Consider the following 12,594-nt stretch of genomic DNA (forward strand, 5'->3'; position numbering starts at 1 on the left):
TATGTGTTTTTGTTTAATTTAAAAGGGTCAAAATTCAAGCAAGTAAATTTACACAATTTAAAAATTACAGTAAGCGTATTTGTCTTAAATATTTTATCTTAAAATTCTAAAAGTTAAATGTTTAAAGTTACTTTTAAATATTTCTAGTAGCTTTATTTGCCATTTTTTCCCCTTAAATCTTTATTTCATGTTTTATATTTATTTTATTTTTGTTTAAAAAAAATCTGAATTTCAGCTTTAAAAAAACTATTTAAAAATTACTAGTTTATTTAATTTAGTTTTTTTGTTTTAAAATGCTAATATGAGCCGGAAAGTTTTATATGCATCAGAAAAAGAAATATGTATTTATATAAATTTTGCAGATTAGAAACCTTGGAAGTTCTATCATTAGATGAAAAAGAATAATTCATTTATTACATAACAGTAAATGGTTTAGAAACATGTAATTTAAATCAGAATTTTCCGAATTCATTTAGTAGGAAAAAAGTCCATATCAATCATGAAATTGGTAAATTATCAATTGTAAAACAAGTTAAAAAAATTAAGGAAATGTCGTTTTCCAAATAATTCTTATTAAAATTCTGGATTGACAGTCTCGTTAATTCACAATAAGGGGGAGGACAAAGACCACAACAAAGTTTTGTTCACATCTAATACAGCAAATGCTTTATTGTGTGCTGCTGCAAAAATAATCATTAACGGTTTTTGTAATAAAATAGTAACCATAATAATACAACATACTACGGAATCATAGCACCCATATAGTGCCACCTATTCCAACTGGGCACAAAAATAAGAAAAACTAAAGCAAGTCACAATTTTTTTTTCTGCTGTAGCATTTTGTGAACCAAAGTGGTCCTTTCATTTATATCCAACAATTTAAATATTTCCATACATTGGTAAGATTTACATTTTCATACATTGGTCAAACATTAACATTCAAGCATATATTACTACAAACTGACAAAACAGCAGTGTGTGTTATGAAGCATTTCAACAAAGGTGTGTTTCTTCGTCACACACGTATATACATACATAAAAATATCTTTCTACATTAGTAATAATAATATTATTGCAAATAATATGATTCAGCATCATAAGCATAACAGTATTTTTTTAGGGGAACAGCTTTAGTACAATACATAAGTAAGAAATTACATTAAACAAAATGGTCTCGCAAAACAGATTTAATTCATTAATTTGAATCAGTTTTGCCAGCAAAGATTTTTAAAAGTAGAACTGAATAAGATATATTCTCATGTACTTTTAACTCAATGAATGTCTGAATTAATATAATTTATAAGTATAATATGGGCATACTATATATGTAATATATACAATCCCTTTGTTTTCAAATAATTTTCAATCTACAACTAAGTAGTTTTTGAAGCAGCTGTGTGATGCCATTTGTAATAAGCAAACTATGACTCTAATGATTGTATTCCACAAAACATAGAATTTGTTATTAATAAAATAAATATACTTTAAATAGTTTTTGACACACTTCAATCTGTGTATCGCTTCATTATGAATAAATAAATTTCTTAAACAATTTTTGTGTTAGATTAATATACAATAACAAAGTTTTGTAAAGTAGGGAAGAAACATAGTAGAGGTTTTGTGGATTATTTCTCTAAAATCCCAAGTATTCAGGAATGGTACTTTCACCTTTTATAGATAGAACTAAGAACAGCTGTACATTGACAGCAAACTTCGTGTTCAGTACTGTAATTAAAAAATGAGTTTAGATGTTGCAATAAATTTTACTCTTCACCATTTAACATGTTTTGATAAATTCTATCTAAAAGCTCTCAAAAAATTGTCCATGGTGTCACTTCACTGGCTTTCTTTGAATTATAAGCAAATTTCAGAATTATTCATACCCTACCCCAAAACATACATTTTTTTACACTTCAGTTCGTGAATTTGTAATACATTTTCTGGTATTGGTCTGAAGGTTCACGTTCCTGCACAATGAAAGAACACAACACTGCACAGAAATCACCTCTTCTTCTAAAATGCACTTTTCAGAGAGTTTTTTTTTTGGGGGGGGGGAAACTTTCTTTTTTTCTCTTAACCACAGTAAGTGTTTGACAGCAGTTTTCGTTGCCTTTTTATGTTTTCCTTTATTCTTTCTATGATGTGTTGGTCTTCAGAAAAAGATCGCGACTGCAAAAATGCTGGAATGATGGATAAGAAGCCATTGCTAGGTGGACCAATGGGAGCACCTGATTTGGTAAGATCACGCCTCATCATCATTACACGATCAAATCATGTGTAGGGCGCCATTGACAGTTTACACATCTGGGCGGACGATACGAGCTTGACGACCTTCCCATTCCAACAACAGTTCACCTAAATTCAAAGGAGATTCAAATAAATATTTAATCAAAATTTAAATAAATACTCATTCATTCATTTAAATAGAAAGAACAAAACGTTATTAACAGAAAATTGCTAACGGAACATTGTTAACGGAACAGTGTTACATAATGAAACACTGTTACATAATGGAACATTGTTGATATTGTTATTTAAATTATTAACTTTGCTTATGACAGAAAATTAAGATATTAGCTGAGAAGCTAAATATAGAGATACTGCAAGAAAACTTGGAATATCATTAGGCTTACCAGAAGTCCTCTTTTGACTAGAAATGATCTCGTCTGGCGATGCGGTGCCTGCCTCTCAGCCAGTTATTCATATTTTTCCACTTATGTGTTTAAATTTTAAAAGTCCAGAATACACTCAAATGATATTAATACAAACCTAAAAGAGCTTACAACATTCTACAATGCATTCATTATTACACTAAGGCACAGAAAGAAGTTTTGATGGAGCAGAACCTCTTATATGGATATACAGCAGTGAATTAACATGGTCTGAAATTGAAGCTTCAGGTGTAATTAAAAAATGTTGTCTAAATAAACAATTAAAACACAACTTTGAAGCTTTAGAACAGCCATTTTATTTTATTTTTAACAATAACAATGGTAAAGCAAAAACTGGTAACCATGGTAACGCTTTACGACTGTGCAGATAGTCTCGCAGACGAATACAAAAATTTTAAACAAGGTGAAAGCATTAATGAAGTTCCCGCAAATAACGCAATAAGCATGGATCATCCTTTTGATAATTGATTAAGTTGATGATTGCAAAGGCTTTTTGGCTAACTAGTTTGAAAATTTGGAACGGGATTATTTGGGAAAATAAATACTGAGAAGATGGATGGATATTTTTCGGGCATTTCAAAGGAGTCTGATGTGTACACCACATTGCTTCCTTGTAAATATTAAATTATGCACATTTTTCTTGCATTCCATTTATACTTAACCTAAAATTAAATTAAACCTACTTCGTCGATAGCACATAAAGCAAAATAGAATAAATGCATTCTTTAAAATTCACTGTATTTATTTACCATAGAGACACCCTGGAGCTAGTTTCACTTAACAGCGTTACATTTCATTCATTTTATAACTCGGAATGCACAAAAATGATATCATCTCAAGAATTAAATTATATTACCTGAAGAAATAAATTATATCATCTGAAGAATTACATATTTTGCCTAGGCTTTGTGTATAATGCATAAACATTCTATAGAATGACAAATGCTCTTTATTAAAAGATGTTCATTCCTCAAAAGTACAAATGTTATTTTGAAAAAGTAATGAAAGAGTCCCATTAAAAATCTGTCATTCAAAATACGTAAAAAAGTAGCGAGATGAATTTGATACAACATTATAAATTTGTATTTTTTATCTGGTCGAGACTGGGAATCAGTAAGACAACAATCTACCTGACAACGGAAATTAATTTCAGAAATAGTCATAAGTTTCACAACAATGCCCTTTATTAATAACTTTTTGTTTTTTCCGGCAGAGCTCACAAAGGTGGTTGTACAGTTCAGTATCATTTATGTGCAATGTTTTTGTATTTGGTTGAAAGTTCTTTCAACATTCTGTCGCTTCGCCCATGTCCAGTACTCAAATGAGTTTTCATGAAGTACGGGAAATAACTCGGCATCCGCAACGTAGTACTGTACAGTATTGACGCTTCCTTTAAAATGATAAATCAATGTACTTTTCTTTTCCACAAATACACATCTTAGCGATTCAAGAACCATTAGTCCCATGGTTCCTTCTTAGTAGTCATTTGGGTTTTCATACATGATTTATTAACTTCTAGTAAGTAGTTTAGGTTCTTCAAAATGAATCAAAAATGTATTTCATGCTTTGCCTGTTTCTCATTTGGTATTCCTAGGAAATGTATGAAATATGAATAATTTCATACATTCCCAGCTAGTTATAGGTATTATGTACAATGCCTTTTAATTTTTTTATTACTACGGAATTCATATTTCATGAATCATCTTCAAGAATTAGATATAAAAATATACAATTTTAAAAAATGTGTTTTAGTAATATAATGCACATGCGAAATTTCATGTGAACAGATGCCTATGAGGGCTGAAAGTTTACATAAGAGAATACTAAATCATTTGTTCGAACCATTTTAAATAAAACTAATAGAAAACAAAACAAAAGGTGCTATGCCATTCAATTGACTTCTCTACATAAAAACAAGCACTAATCTGCTGCAAATAACAGGAATGATTAAGCATTCAGCAATATAATTGAGATAAACATAGTGAGCAGGGTGCATGCACAATGCTTACTCACCTAACGGAGGCTAGTCTCCAGATATATTGCTCAACCCTGAATGCAACACAAGAAAGATATTAAGAATGCAGGCATAATAGAATGAATGCAAATAACACTGCTTAAGGAATGATCGAAGAATACGCAAAGAAGCACACTGCACAAAATAAATAAAAAAGTAAAATGGGACAATGCTATATCTGCCGTTCTACTAGGGAAACCCGTAGAAAAGATGAGTGTCCTTAAACGTATACTCTAATATTTCAAGTCTCGTAAACTAGCGTTAGTCCTGCATATACTCTTAATATTTTCTAGTCTCATCTTCAAGTGTTCGCTACCAGTAACCAGTTCAATATGCCAAGCAGATATAAAATGGTGCTCCGTGTAAAAGTGAACCGCACATGTTTTTCAATGAACACAGTTTTCAACTCAACACGAGTGAGTACAATGAACGTGACAAGCAAATATTAAATAGGAACTCTGGAAATATGTGAATAGCACATAGGATGCACATTAATATACCCAGTTGATATTGTTCGTTTTAATGCATCAGAATAACTTCTTATATCCAAACTCTACAGTCAACATTCTCTATAAACTCACAATCACAATGCATAAAACACTGCTAAAATACTCATTCAGCACAGGGTTTCTTTAATAACCCATCTTCCAGAGTAACTTATAAATTTCGCTACAATTTTTAATACTCCACGGAAAATTTTGGCTGGGCCTAGTGATAATAGAATGCTCCATCAATTGAGTCATACAACAGGAGGTACAGCAACTGAGCTGGTGGTAAGTAAGTAAGCGTACACTCTCTCTAGGGTAGAAACTTCTTCTTTTTATGGGATCAGATGAGTACCGTTCACTCGCTGAAATAAACCGGTTCTTATTTATAACTTACAACTCACTAATAATAACCTTGATGAAAAAATTCGAGAAAAAATGTAACCTTATTCGGGTACAGTATTATATTTTAATTACGCTAAAGCCCTCCAGGAATATCTGCCTAAAGAGAGTGATGCCTTCGTGGAGGATTTTCGAAGTAAAACTGGTTCGTATACATGTTACACATCAGGAAAAGCACGAAAACGTCATGCAGCCAGCCCGTTTGCCGGGATTCCAACCTACTAATGTTCAGCGACTTTACTGCTCGGCCAAGTTAGGCATAGATATTTTCAGAGAATTTCTTTGCTCCTGATTTTATTTATTGAGATGATGGTAAAGCCTTGAGGGCTATCTATCTAAGGGAAGGATGCCTTCATATAGAGGACTTTCTAAGGGAAACTGGCTCGTATACACATTTCAAATGGTGAAAGCCACGAAATGACTCATGCAGCCAATCCATTTGCGGAATTTGAACATCGTATCGAACTACCAGTGTTCAGCGACTTTATCGCTCGGCCGCTGGTGGGCTGTTTGCTCCTGAAGAGAAGAGACTTGTGTCCGATGCTAACACTGCTTAAGGAATGATCGAAGAATATGCAAAGAAGCACACTGCACAAAATAAATAAAAAAGTAAAATGGGACAATGCTATATCTGCCGTTCTACTAGGGAAACCCGTAGAAAAGATGAGTGTTCTTAAACGTATACTCTAATATTTCAAGTCTCGTAAACTAGCGTTAGTCCTGCATATACTCTTAATATTTTCTAGTCTCATCTTCAAGTGTTCGCTACCAGTAACCAGTTCAATATGCCAAGCAGATATAAAATGGTGCTCCGTGTAAAAGTGAACCGCACATGTTTTTCAATGAACACAGTTTTCAACTCAACACGAGTGAGTACAATGAACGTGACAAGCAAATATTAAATAGGAACTCTGGAAATATGTGAATAGCACATAGGATGCACATTAATATACCCAGTTGATATTGTTCGTTTTAATGCATCAGAATAACTTCTTATATCCAAACTCTACAGTCAACATTCTCTATAAACTCACAATCACAATGCATAAAACACTGCTAAAATACTCATTCAGCACAGGGTTTCTTTAATAACCCATCTTCCAGAGTAACTTATAAATTTCGCTACAATTTTTAATACTCCACGGAAAATTTTGGCTGGGCCTAGTGATAATAGAATGCTCCATCAATTGAGTCATACAACAGGAGGTACAGCAACTGAGCTGGTGGTAAGTAAGTAAGCGTACACTCTCTCTAGGGTAGAAATTTCTTCTTTTTATGGGATCAGATGAGTACCGGTCACTCGCTGAAATAAACCGGTTCTTATTTATAACTTACAACTCACTAATAATAACCTTGATGAAAAAATTCGAGAAAAAATGTAACCTTATTCGGGTACAGTATTATATTTTAATTACGCTAAAGCCCTCCAGGAATATCTGCCTAAAGAGAGTGATGCCTTCGTGGAGGATTTTCGAAGTAAAACTGGTTCGTATACATGTTACACATCAGGAAAAGCACGAAAACGTCATGCAGCCAGCCCGTTTGCCGGGATTCCAACCTACTAATGTTCAGCGACTTTACTGCTCGGCCAAGTTAGGCATAGATATTTTCAGAGAATTTCTTTGCTCCTGATTTTATTTATTGAGATGATGGTAAAGCCTTGAGGGCTATCTATCTAAGGGAAGGATGCCTTCATATAGAGGACTTTCTAAGGGAAACTGGCTCGTATACACATTTCAAATGGTGAAAGCCACGAAATGACTCATGCAGCCAATCCATTTGCGGAATTTGAACATCGTATCGAACTACCAGTGTTCAGCGACTTTATCGCTCGGCCGCTGGTGGGCTGTTTGCTCCTGAAGAGAAGAGACTTGTGTCCGATGCTAACACTGCTTAAGGAATGATCGAAGAATATGCAAAGAAGCACACTGCACAAAATAAATAAAAAAGTAAAATGGGACAATGCTATATCTGCCGTTCTACTAGGGAAACCCGTAGAAAAGATGAGTGTTCTTAAACGTATACTCTAATATTTCAAGTCTCGTAAACTAGCGTTAGTCCTGCATATACTCTTAATATTTTCTAGTCTCATCTTCAAGTGTTCGCTACCAGTAACCAGTTCAATATGCCAAGCAGATATAAAATGGTGCTCCGTGTAAAAGTGAACCGCACATGTTTTTCAATGAACACAGTTTTCAACTCAACACGAGTGAGTACAATGAACGTGACAAGCAAATATTAAATAGGAACTCTGGAAATATGTGAATAGCACATAGGATGCACATTAATATACCCAGTTGATATTGTTCGTTTTAATGCATCAGAATAACTTCTTATATCCAAACTCTACAGTCAACATTCTCTATAAACTCACAATCACAATGCATAAAACACTGCTAAAATACTCATTCAGCACAGGGTTTCTTTAATAACCCATCTTCCAGAGTAACTTATAAATTTCGCTACAATTTTTAATACTCCACGGAAAATTTTGGCTGGGCCTAGTGATAATAGAATGCTCCATCAATTGAGTCATACAACAGGAGGTACAGCAACTGAGCTGGTGGTAAGTAAGTAAGCGTACACTCTCTCTAGGGTAGAAATTTCTTCTTTTTATGGGATCAGATGAGTACCGGTCACTCGCTGAAATAAACCGGTTCTTATTTATAACTTACAACTCACTAATAATAACCTTGATGAAAAAATTCGAGAAAAAATGTAACCTTATTCGGGTACAGTATTATATTTTAATTACGCTAAAGCCCTCCAGGAATATCTGCCTAAAGAGAGTGATGCCTTCGTGGAGGATTTTCGAAGTAAAACTGGTTCGTATACATGTTACACATCAGGAAAAGCACGAAAACGTCATGCAGCCAGCCCGTTTGCCGGGATTCCAACCTACTAATGTTCAGCGACTTTACTGCTCGGCCAAGTTAGGCATAGATATTTTCAGAGAATTTCTTTGCTCCTGATTTTATTTATTGAGATGATGGTAAAGCCTTGAGGGCTATCTATCTAAGGGAAGGATGCCTTCATATAGAGGACTTTCTAAGGGAAACTGGCTCGTATACACATTTCAAATGGTGAAAGCCACGAAATGACTCATGCAGCCAATCCATTTGCGGAATTTGAACATCGTATCGAACTACCAGTGTTCAGCGACTTTATCGCTCGGCCGCTGGTGGGCTGTTTGCTCCTGAAGAGAAGAGACTTGTGTCCGATGCTAACACTGCTTAAGGAATGATCGAAGAATATGCAAAGAAGCACACTGCACAAAATAAATAAAAAAGTAAAATGGGACAATGCTATATCTGCCGTTCTACTAGGGAAACCCGTAGAAAAGATGAGTGTTCTTAAACGTATACTCTAATATTTCAAGTCTCGTAAACTAGCGTTAGTCCTGCATATACTCTTAATATTTTCTAGTCTCATCTTCAAGTGTTCGCTACCAGTAACCAGTTCAATATGCCAAGCAGATATAAAATGGTGCTCCGTGTAAAAGTGAACCGCACATGTTTTTCAATGAACACAGTTTTCAACTCAACACGAGTGAGTACAATGAACGTGACAAGCAAATATTAAATAGGAACTCTGGAAATATGTGAATAGCACATAGGATGCACATTAATATACCCAGTTGATATTGTTCGTTTTAATGCATCAGAATAACTTCTTATATCCAAACTCTACAGTCAACATTCTCTATAAACTCACAATCACAATGCATAAAACACTGCTAAAATACTCATTCAGCACAGGGTTTCTTTAATAACCCATCTTCCAGAGTAACTTATAAATTTCGCTACAATTTTTAATACTCCACGGAAAATTTTGGCTGGGCCTAGTGATAATAGAATGCTCCATCAATTGAGTCATACAACAGGAGGTACAGCAACTGAGCTGGTGGTAAGTAAGTAAGCGTACACTCTCTCTAGGGTAGAAATTTCTTCTTTTTATGGGATCAGATGAGTACCGGTCACTCGCTGAAATAAACCGGTTCTTATTTATAACTTACAACTCACTAATAATAACCTTGATGAAAAAATTCGAGAAAAAATGTAACCTTATTCGGGTACAGTATTATATTTTAATTACGCTAAAGCCCTCCAGGAATATCTGCCTAAAGAGAGTGATGCCTTCGTGGAGGATTTTCGAAGTAAAACTGGTTCGTATACATGTTACACATCAGGAAAAGCACGAAAACGTCATGCAGCCAGCCCGTTTGCCGGGATTCCAACCTACTAATGTTCAGCGACTTTACTGCTCGGCCAAGTTAGGCATAGATATTTTCAGAGAATTTCTTTGCTCCTGATTTTATTTATTGAGATGATGGTAAAGCCTTGAGGGCTATCTAAGGGAAGGATGCCTTCATATAGAGGACTTTCTAAGGGAAACTGGCTCGTATACACATTTCAAATGGTGAAAGCCACGAAATGACTCATGCAGCCAATCCATTTGCGGAATTTGAACATCGTATCGAACTACCAGTGTTCAGCGACTTTATCGCTCGGCCGCTGGTGGGCTGTTTGCTCCTGAAGAGAAGAGACTTGTGTCCGATGCTTTCAAAATCAACAGAGTTATTGAAAATCTACATCAAACTAAGGCTGAGTTTGCACCTAATATGTATAACTGAAATTTCAAATTAAAATTACAAACCACGATGTTTGGCGACATTTTGTTGTTTGGCAATTTTTATAATGCCTTTTAAATTGTTTTGGCAGCTTTATTTTTTGTTTGAGGAATTTATTTCAGTTTAAAAAATTATCCTACAATTATCTAATTATTATAATTCATATTAATATAATTATTGATCATGATAGTGATGTATTTACAGCAATGAAAATATTACTCATCTTAATTTTTGCTCAAACTCAGTCTTGAGAATTTTAGATTAAATACTGGAAAATTGCCGTGAATTCGCAAACAGATGTTTTGAACAGATACAATCGAAATTTATTAATATTTTAAATCTGTGCGTTAGCCATTTTTTTGTATGGTTGGAAAGTGCTTTCAAGCATCAAAATTCTAAGTAATAACTTCCATTATTGAGATTTTCAAGGAAGCGAGCAGAATACAGTCACTTGAAAAAAAAAAAAAAAGACTTATGCGAGATTATCGCTTAAAATGCACAAAATGGTTTTTACAATCAATGTCATTTGAGGCTGCAGTTTTATTAATTAAAATAAAAATACTAAATTTCAATTTCCTTTTTCTGAATTTTTCATATTTTTAGCAAAAAAAGATGCAAAATCTTACTGCAGTATGCTTCGGCTGAAATTTTTAAGAGTCTGCATGAGATTATTCTCTCTTTATAGATGCACATAATCATTTTTACAATCAATGTTATTGCGATGTTGAGATTTTCTGTATTTAAACAAAAATGTTAGTTTTCAGCTTTCAATTACTGATTCAGATTTTTACAGCAACAAATGAAAACTTTTATTGCAGTGGCTTTCCATAATCCAAGCAGAATAAAGCTGCTTAAAAATGAGAGACCCATGTGAAATTATCGCTCGAAATGCTAAAAATCATTTTTCTAATCAATGCCACCCTCACGTTGAAGTTGTACTAAATTTAAATAAAAAAGTTATATTTCAAATTTAAAACACTTCGATTTCTAAATTTTAAACATTTCTATTGCTTAGAAATGCAAAAATTAAATGTGTAAAATAAAAGATACATATAAAAATATTTCAGTAGTTTTAATCGCATCACAAATACCTTTTCTCCCCCCCCCCCCACTTTTACGGTCGGGAAGAAATCAAAGTGAAATTATGTTTACAAATTATGTTTCAGTGACTTGTTTTATTTTTCCATGTCTTATTTCCTATAGCAGGTAACAATCAAATCCTAAAAAGACTTACAGATATGATAGGACATAACACTGTTCTCTCTACCAAGAATCCATTCCTTGTTCCTATCTATAGGCTTGCTGGTGGGAGCGAAGACGATGATCAGATAACGTTGCAATAAACTCCTGCACAATTCATCCCGGTTGACCCTTTCATGGAACTGAAATGAAATGAAGAGCAATTTCTTAGATCATTTGAAAAAGTAAAAGCCGGAGAACATGTCACATCTCCTTTAAACGAAATGATTTGAATAGTCACAAATGCAGATTCTCTTTTGAAACGAATCAAATTATAGAATTTTTTTTTTTTTACTTCCAACCGCAGCGTACAAACAGAACAAAACAAAACAGAATGCACACAAAACAAACAGGATATTGTACAAACAATGCAATAGAATGCAGTATTGTGCAAACAGAACTCAGTGAACATATAATGTTAAAAGCCAATATCTCATCATTTGCCCTCCTAGTGCTCCAGTAACTTTGTTGTTATTACTTATGCTCACTTGTCTGACTGTAAAATCAGCCCAAACCCACAAAATTCCTCTTGGCAAGGAGTGCAAGATACGCCTGTCGTTGGCAACAGCATTGAGCACCTTACAGGTGACGGTGCTATTTAGCTCAGTTCCACCCCCCATTTTGATGGAGAGCACCCCGGGGGGTCTCCATTCCTCTTCCCTTCCACCAAACCGCTTGTCGCATATTTAAAAAGCAGCCATGCGTTTACAAACATCTATACATCTTTTCATTTCGTCCTGACCTGCTTTCATCTCATTTTTAAGAGATTTCATCTCTTCCTTAATGGATTCCTGGCCCAATTTCATTTCTCTTTTGAGGGATTCCTGGCCCAATTTCATTTCTTCTTTAAAAGATGTTTGGCCAGCTTCCATCTTTTCTTGGAAAGCAGCAAAATCAGTAATGAGCTGTCTCAATTGTTCTTCCATCCCTCTTGTTATTGGCATTCAAATCCCACTTCTGACACCAAAAATTGTTGCGTGCGTACGGGCTCGTTATGAAATGAATGCACAAGTCCGATGAAAAATGAACAAAAATTTATTATTATCACAACAAAAATGCTTAAATTTTCTCAAATTATCATGCAGTATTACAATATTTCACAGTAGTTATCTTTTAACTACTCAAATATCCAATAGAACGTAATTCAAAACA

The 12,594-nt window shown here is 34.1% G+C and overlaps 1 long non-coding RNA gene across 5 annotated transcripts in view; it reads right to left on the reverse strand.

The window, feature by feature from the left end:
- Positions 1–638: 638 nt before the first annotated feature.
- Positions 639–12,594, reverse strand: part of LOC146997014 (uncharacterized) — a 45,286-nt gene continuing 33,330 nt past the window's right edge. For 3 of the 5 annotated variants that reach the window (XR_015041073.1, XR_015041069.1, XR_015041072.1), the window contains 2 exons: positions 11,438–11,585; positions 639–2,355 (listed from right to left, as the gene is read on the reverse strand). This is a non-coding gene — a long non-coding RNA (uncharacterized LOC146997014). The remainder of the gene's footprint in view (positions 2,356–11,437; positions 11,586–12,594) is intronic. The other 2 variants (XR_015041071.1, XR_015041070.1) reach the window with 1 other exon arrangement.

This window comes from Stegodyphus dumicola, chromosome 5 (genome assembly GCF_044657685.1).
Source record: "Stegodyphus dumicola isolate Sdum_Otavi_A_Nest chromosome 5, ASM4465768v1".
Classification (NCBI taxonomy): Eukaryota; Metazoa; Arthropoda; class Arachnida; order Araneae; family Eresidae; genus Stegodyphus; species Stegodyphus dumicola.